The sequence below is a fragment of the Quercus lobata genome, chromosome 3, assembly GCF_001633185.2.
Source record: "Quercus lobata isolate SW786 chromosome 3, ValleyOak3.0 Primary Assembly, whole genome shotgun sequence".
NCBI lineage: Eukaryota > Viridiplantae > Streptophyta > Magnoliopsida > Fagales > Fagaceae > Quercus > Quercus lobata.
Genome location: NC_044906.1, coordinates 27,170,701 through 27,179,491, shown reverse-complemented (window position 1 = coordinate 27,179,491; position 8,791 = coordinate 27,170,701). Strand labels below are relative to the sequence as shown.

General features: G+C 32.1%; 1 long non-coding RNA gene across 8 annotated transcripts; it reads right to left on the bottom strand.

Annotated features, from left to right (window-relative positions):
* Positions 1–4,558: 4,558 nt before the first annotated feature.
* Positions 4,559–8,791, bottom strand: LOC115979181. Of its 8 annotated transcripts, none has more exons than XR_004088965.1 (8): positions 8,610–8,791; positions 8,117–8,152; positions 7,574–7,709; positions 7,020–7,069; positions 5,875–6,163; positions 5,729–5,778; positions 5,503–5,562; positions 4,559–4,817 (listed from the first exon to the last, which is right to left on the bottom strand). It is a non-coding gene; the product is annotated as an uncharacterized LOC115979181 (long non-coding RNA). The 8 variants fall into 8 exon arrangements; XR_004088969.1 differs by having other exon boundaries at positions 7,574–7,627; XR_004088966.1 differs by lacking the exon at positions 5,503–5,562.

Genomic DNA, 8,791 nt, shown 5'->3' with positions numbered 1-8,791 from the left:
GAGTTATCTTTGGCAGGGACCATTAGCATTGCATTCCAAGTTTTTAAGTATTCTAACGGTAACCTACTAGAGGAATTGTTGTGAGAGAGATCAATGACATGCAACCTCGAAAAGCCAAACCTGGTATGAGGATTCCATATACACAGAACCCATTTTCTTGCAATACAAGAATCTGTAACTCTAGCAAAGATTGCAACCAAAATGGGAATGTGTCATTCATGTTGTTATTTCCAAGATTTAGGACCTATACATTTGACACCATACTAATGATCGTGGAATCTTCCCCTTTATTTGATTATGACTAAAGTCCAAGGTCATCAAATTGCATCCTTGTATGAATGATTTAGGCAAGTTTCCTTGAAAGCAATTGTTTTTCATATTCAATACTAAAAGAGAACTACTAAAGTGACCTAAACATTGTCGAATTTGACTAATCAACTAGCTGTTAGACATACCAAGGACTTCAAAGGAATTCGACTTACAGATCATTTGAGGGCTTTGACTAGTTAGATTACTGTTTGAGGCAAAAGTGAAAATATCATGTAGACAGGAGAATTGGGAGTGACCCTTGCAACATGTTTGAATGTAAATCTAAATAGACAATAAATTTTCGAGGAAGAACTTTTGGCTGTTGTTCAAAACTGTTGAGAAGGTTAGATGAAGATGAATCTACTGGATTTCGTACTACAATATTCAGCATTTCAAGCTCGTTAGGTAGGCTATCACAAATTTGACTAGCTCTTTGATACCTATTTTCTTCATATATAGCTCCTTCGTATGGTCGGGTATAGATTTGTAATATTATAATACTAATTAGTTTTTTATGTAGGCAGTGATTGAAACTTAAATATCTTATTTAATGACATTAGACTTTATCAGTTGAACTTACTGAAACTCATAACTTATATTAAACTTTAGTATCATATCAATTTTGGTATTGCTTGATACTTAGATGCTAAAAGATACAGCATTATTCTGAACAAAGTTGTGACTGAATCAGCTATTTGTCCTTTGATTCAAATAGTGGCTTTTAGATTTTTTTTTTTTTTATTTTTAAAAAAGGTTTCTTTTGTCAAGGTGAAGAAAGAAAAAAGTAGATGAGACTCATTAAACACAATCTAAAGATTCTAAACCCACCTCAAAGCTCCCAAGATGGATTGAGTACCTAATATTTCGAGCTGATCCTTTTAAAGCAAAGCATCCTAATAAAACCAATTTTTTTAGTACATGCATGATGCATGTATATTCAATCCTATGCTCCATTTCTCTATTTCTTGTTTCTCTCGCCCAATTACAAGAGCGATCAAAATAACAAGAAGGTTCCTTTCAAAAAAAAAAAAAAAAAGAAAGAAAGAAAGAAAGAAAGAGGGTTCAGGCATCACAAAATTAAAATTTATACCGTGATCTAAACTCATATTTTCCAGAATTATTTGAGCCCAGAATGAAGGTCTCGGTGATCCAATTGCTCTTTAAACTTGCATAACTTTTTTTCAATTTCTGTTGTATATCATTCTCTCATTATATATTGTGGGGTAATTTCCCGCACAAGCGGTGGGTTTCGTTCTCAAGGACGAGTATGGGAAGACTCTGGGTGCAGTCCCACATCGGCAAGAGAAGTAGTAGTGGTACACTCATGCTTGTGCCAAGCGCTTATAAGGCATGAGTGGGGCGCTTCTCTTGCCGATGTGGGACTGCACCCAGAGTCTTCCCATACTTGTCCTTGAGAACAAAACCGTGCGGGTTTGACTCCCCAAAGCGGAAAAACAGCTTGTGCGGAAAATTACCCCACATATATATTTTTGTTACCCTAAAGAGAACTACTGGTTACAATGAGACCCCTAGCTAGAAGAACATTGACTGGGTTTTCCAAAGAGTAATTCGATTGTTTATTTATTTATTTTTATTGAAAATATTTCCTCATGTGTTAGTTTAGGGCTTCTCTATTATTTCAACAAGAGAGAACCATTGAATGTATTTAATTAGATTTTGGGATTATAAGTGTCTTATTTATTAATTGTTTTGGAAAGTTTATTTTTTATGGAAATTTAGTCAAGTGGGTTTAATACTATATATATATATATATATATATATATATAATTGATTGCTTCGTTCATTTATTATTATATTATATCCATTCTTTCCAATATAATTGTAGCTTGTATACGAAATTTGTGAAGTCCCTTTGATTTTAATTAGAAATAGGTTCTTAAAGGTAGCATATATGTTCTAGCTTTATGGTTGACACGTTGATTGATCTACTAAATAAAACAAATTCATTGAACCATATACCTTTCTAGAGTGCTTCTACTGCTTTATAGGCAGTTTATGTAAAGATATTTGGGGTTAGCCTGACAACTTTGTGTTTCTTGTTCTAGAGCGATTTGCCTTAGATCTTAGTTGGGTATACAATTTAACAATTGTATAATTAAAGGTTGCCTGAAAGTACATAGAACAAAAAGACCGCATGAGAGAGGGAGAGAAGATGAAGTTGATGAAGTTGATGGAGAGTAGAGAGTTAATGCTGTTTTTTATTTTTCTATTTTTAATAAGAAGAATTAATGATTTAATTATTAATTTCTAGGGAACAATAATGACATGACCATGAGTTTTTTTCACCCTTAGATTTAATACAAATCAATGATTCAAAAAAGGTGTAACTCTTATGAAGTTACACCAGGTGTAATTTGAACCCATATATATATATATATAATGGACAGTGGATTTGATTGGCATTGATAAAGAATGAAAATGCATATAATTAATCAACCACGTTAAATTTTGTATCTATGTGAATGCTATAATTTCTTGTTTGTATGAATGTATTTTTTTTTTTTTTTTTAATTCGATAATTGAGAGTGGGAGAATTAAAATATTGACTGTCTTTATTAGAAATGGTAGAAGTTATTAGTTGAACTATATATATGACTCATAGCTAAGGGTGTGCATGGGTCAGGTTGGGTCGGGTTAAGGAGATTTTTTTACCTAATCCATCATGGTGGGTTAAAAAAAATTCAACCCAACCCAACCCACAAGGGTTGGATTGAACCCATGGGTTTGACAATTTTTTATTTGTTCTATTATTATTAAATTGAGCAGAAAAAGATATATTATATCTACCACCTAAATTGATAAACAAAATATACATTAATATATGAACTAATATTCTAACTCAGTTATATATTAATATTGGCTTTTATATAGGATAGGAGGAAGAGCCGGTTATTTAAAAAAATTTATTAATTATATAATATATTTTAAATATATGGGTGGGTCGGGTTAGGTTTGGCGGGTTTGGAATTTTATGACTCAAATCCAACCCTACCCGCTATCAAAATTTTTTTGTAATCCAACCCAACCCCCCAAGCCCTAAAAACCAACCTAACCCCGCGAGTTGGGTCGGGTCGGGTCAGTTTTGGCGGGTTGGCAAGTTGGCTCATAGCTTTGTATGAATGTATAGTTACTTGCCCAAACATGCATTTGTCGTTGAAGGTTCCTTAAAAGGCCATTCAGGAATTAGCTTCACGAAAATTCAAAAGAAAAAAGGGAGTGTATGATTTGCATGTTAGAGGATGTGACTTACAACAGTTTTGTTAGTAGTTCATCTCTCAAGCAAAGTTTGGATCTCATGCAATGCACAAGGGGCAATAGCATCTAACGGTTAGAAAAATATAAAAAAGAAAGTTAAAAAAAATATTTACCATTGGATTAAATTGGAAAAGTTTTAGAAAAAAAAAAAAAAGGTAAAAAGTTATAATTTTTTTTTTTTTAATATGATCCAATGGCATATTTTTTTCTCAAATTTTTTTTTTAAAACTTTTTGCTGGCCATTAGATACTATTGCACCTCCCACAGTTACTCCCTAAGTATTTTGCATAGGATCCAAATCCTCTCAAGTCTCAAGCATATCAAGAAATTAAACACACGATTGAAAAATCACTCATACAAATAATAGTATACATCTATATCTAATATAGATGAAAGCTTTTAAATTTTTTTTATTGACTTGTTCCAATATTATCATATATGTCTTTTCCAGCTCATGTTTTTTCATGTCATTATTTTAATTTTTTAATTTGATTTTTAGAGTTCCAAATAGTGATAAATTATGTTAGTTTAAATTAATTAGAACTGGCTATCTTTTTTATTTTATTTTATTTATTATTATTACTAGTGTTTAGCCCGCGCAATGCGCGGGATCAATTTACATATTAATGATCTTTGCATCCAACATAAACTTAGTTCTCATAATTTAGTATATTTAAGCATATAGTATCCAATATCCGCTAAAAATTTTAAACATTAGTCTCTTCAAATCACATCATGTATGTACTTCCATTCTCCAATAGAACACTTGGAGGAATATATGAAATGAGCAACCACCACTTGTATTACTTTCATTGCGTTCAAATGAGTTTGAATGAAGGGAATTCTGTAGAATGCTTCTCTATTTTGCATGCAAAAATGCAATATCTTCAAAACCATCCAATATCTTCAAAGCAATTAAAGCTTGACTTATTTTGAGCAAGAAGATTGACATAAAAATCTAAACTTGGTGTACTTGTCATCAACTAACAGACATCATAACTTACTTAGAAATAAGGGAAACAAATAATAACAATTTATTACAGTGGAAATCATTTAGAAAATAGTGCAAATATATCCAATGAATTGTTATAATATCGTTGTCTAAATATTTGGGACTAATCTTCAAAGTTGAGTCAGTACATTGAGGAGGATATTCATCAAGGGTTTGTTGTAAACGATAATTTGATGGGACATTTGTTCTTAATCTCTGGAGCCTATTTCTAATAAGCCACCTGAAAATTAAGCGAATTCAAAATATCACTGTAAGAAATAGATATAACACCAAATTTGTCAGGAGTTTGATGAAACCTAACACAAAAAATGAACACAATAATTACATAATGGCAAGATAATAGGTCTGCAATTTAGATAATATATAAACCATCAAGAAAATATATTAAAAAGCAACATTTATAAAGAATAGTCCCTTTGGACTCATCTTTATTCAGTATTAATAGTATCATTACAAACTCATATACTATGTCCTCTCTTATAATTCCAATTCACATGAAAATTGCTCTAGGTATTATAAGTTCTATTGCAATTTTGTTACAAACTGATTTGGAAGCTGAATTATGATGCCATGCATAACCAGTCGGCAAGTCCACATCATTGTAAATTAAGTTCAATGCATAATTAACCACTATTCCTCACTAACAACCATAATAAACAGGACCCAAAAAGATCTAACCTTGGCAACTAAATCCAATACAATTGACACAAAAAAAGTGCAGATAACATTAGATATCCATGCCCATCATTGTAAATTTAGTTCAATGTATGATTAAACAAATACCCATTAATCATTATTCCTCACATAAACAAACCCAACAAAATACAACAACAACAACAACAACCAAAAAAAAAAAAAAACCCAATAGCAATACCAACTTCCCAAGCTCCCCAAAAATTCAATACCTTTCACCTCAGTTCACCTTGGCCTCCTTCTTCCCAATCCTATTTGCTTCCACCTTCTCTCTTGAATATATTTTGATAGTTGATAATTTAAAAAAAAAAAAATTAAAAGGCCTTCACAAAACCTTTTTTTTTTTTTTTAACAAAACAATAGTGGTATTTATTGAGAACTTATAAAACTTGTACATCAGTCAATATTGAATCTGAAATACATTCTAGAATATCATACCAAGTACATGAGTTGAGTATGTTGTGTCACCTCAAAAGAATGCGATGCACCTGAAAGCATGACGAAGAGTTAGCAGGTCATGCAGAAGGTTTTCAATCTTAAAGCATATTAAGTTCTTGAATGATGGAGCTATCTTCATACTCTACCTCTAGGTCTCATATTGACAAATGCTTGGCAAATTCCAAGGCTTTACACATCCCCAAAGTTAGCACTTCCAATCAATCATTACCAATATCCAACAAATCTAGCAGTCCCCAAATAATGCTCATATACCAAACCGAAAAGCCTTTCCAAGGTTTTTTTACGGTAAACAAATTCAATAATCATCAATTCTTTTCAAGCATATAATAGTGAACCTCTGTCGTGTTGCATAGTCTGAGTCTTTTTGTTCCAGCCAAAGTTTAGTACACCAAACCCAGTAATAGAGGATGCACACTATCAAATATTATACAAACTCATTAGTGAACTTACTGAAACCTTGCTCATAGGTCATGTGAAAAATCCATTAACAGAAGTCATAAATTCTAATAAACTGATCTGAATATACTGATTATACAAATTACCTTTTCAATATTCAAATATCATAAAACACATAAAATAGTTCTTGACAATGTAATAAGCCACATAAAATAGTAATAGACAATGTCATCAACCAAATAAGTTAAACAAAAAATACCCGATAATGTTTCCTTTTTTACTGAACACCATGAGCTTTCTCTTTATCCCATACCAAGTGACTTTTAGGCATTTGGGATACCTTCTAGATTTACAATGCAACAATTCACGTAAATTATATTATTGATCAAAAATTGGCTAGCCCAATTGCAATTATCAATACAATAATGGCAGGTTAAATTGTCAAAATTAAGGTGGACTTCAATTGAAGAGTTTATTATTGAGCTCCTTCTGGTGTAGGGAAGGGTGCTGCCTCAACAGCCTATTGTGGTTTGTTTTTTTTTTTTTTTTTTTTTTTTTGGCTTATTCTCATAATTTAATTTCCTAGGCTTGTCATCAGATTTTTTTTTATTCTTAAGTTGATACTAAAAGAACATAAAGACGTTTGAAGGTCAGTGTTATCTGGCTTGTTGGTTTTGTGACTCTAGACGATATTTGGATTGTTTGTTAGCTTCATAACAAACAACTCAAGCCTTTCAATTTCCTTTCTGACAATATCTAAATCACCCAAGCTCCACAATTGAGCAAAACATTTTCTATCTCATACATGGTTCAAGTAATAGTTATAAAAATTTAGACCAAAAAGGAAGAACATGCAAATGAAGTCTTGACATACCTAATTGGCAGATTTGTGTAGAAATTCAGACCAAAGAGTTATAGGAGCACCTATATTAGAGGAGAAAAGAGGAGCAATAATTACTTCACTGCAAGGACATTGAGGAAATTAAGAAATACGTATGACATCCAAATGCTAGGTGAACAGTGCTTAATAGAAAACTAAATTTAAAAGTGTAGATGTAATATTCTAATAAATGCAGAACCATTATCTTTTGCCAACTGAGAAGATGGGGGAGCCAAAGAAGACAAAGGCAGAACTCATGTAATTTTTCAATTCACTATTATAGAGGAAAGAGCAAATGACAAAAAGGATAATATTAGATATTGCATGGCCCAAGGCATCACTTGGTGGCCATGTCATCAAATTGTGCCTACATTGTTTCACACTTTAGACTTTAGAGTGACACAGCAGCAAACTATTAAGGATTATTCAAAAAAATACCAAGAATTAAATGCACAACAGAAATTAGACAATGGAATAAGAGGAAATGGTGATTTTCATAACTGCTCTATCTAATTAGTTAAGTAGATGCAAAGAGAAAGCGATTGTACCCAAGATCCAAGTTGTTTTCTCCCTTGTGTAAATAACACATTTCCATCCAACACCTGAAGTGGGTCATCAAACATAAGTTTTAGTATCTCAAACTGATGAAGTCATCCTCTAATCCCAAACGCTCTTTGCCTCAAGCTGCAATTAATATTAGTTTCAATGCTTTAGAAATATGGTGGTCTTATAGAGAATGAGTCAGGCAAACAAACATAATAAAGTACCAGAAATAATATGAAATATATATATATATATATATATTTATATATATATATAAAGAACCCATAATTGAATGAGTTGAACTGAAGGGTTGCAACGGAATTTGAAGGAGTGTTAAAACGATAGTAGCAGTTGACAGGGGTGATGAAAAGGCTAAACTGAAGGAAAGGGAAAGGGGAGATAATACTCATTGGACATTCATGCTTTCATTTTCATTTATATGAACATTGAAAGGGACATAGATTTCCAAATATTTAAATAATAACCCAGAACACATGTCACGATCTTTGTATGTAAAAAGACAAATTTAAAGGAAGGTAGAAATAGACCTTTGATAGAGTTCTGGGGTGCCCCGTTCTTGTCCCCTGGAGACAAATAGAAAAACAAAAGAATACAATTGTACATCCCAAACAACAATCAGAATAGAAAAGGCAATACAAATCAAACAGTTGGCGTGCAACACTCAACCCAATTTAGAATATTCGTCAACCTAGAAAATTAACATGACACCCAAACCAGTAGATACGAAAATTTGAAGGAAAAAAAAAATGATACCAAAATCAAAAGGAATTAATAAAAAAATGATTTAAAAAAAAAAAAAAAACCAAATGCAATTCAGAGAATGAAATTGAAATAAGAAGAAGAAGAAGAAAAGAACAACTTCACATAGGATGACAACCAAACAACGTTTTAGCAAAAGAAAATTCCTCAATCAAAACCAAATCTGACCCAAAATACCAATCTAAATCATAATTAACACCCAATTGATTCTCCAAATAAAAACCCAAAATCCTGAATTTTTAAATTTAAAACAGAACTTACCAGTAGCGATTCTGATGGTCGGGTAGGGAGTGGAGGTTTACGGTGATGGTAGAAAATCTGACAGGAAGTGAGAGACATATTTTCATTCTTGATATCAAACTGCATTTTTTGATCTCTTGATCTCTCTCTCCTTCTCCATTCTCTGCCTCTCTATTTCTCTGTCTCTTTTTTCTCTCGGTCTC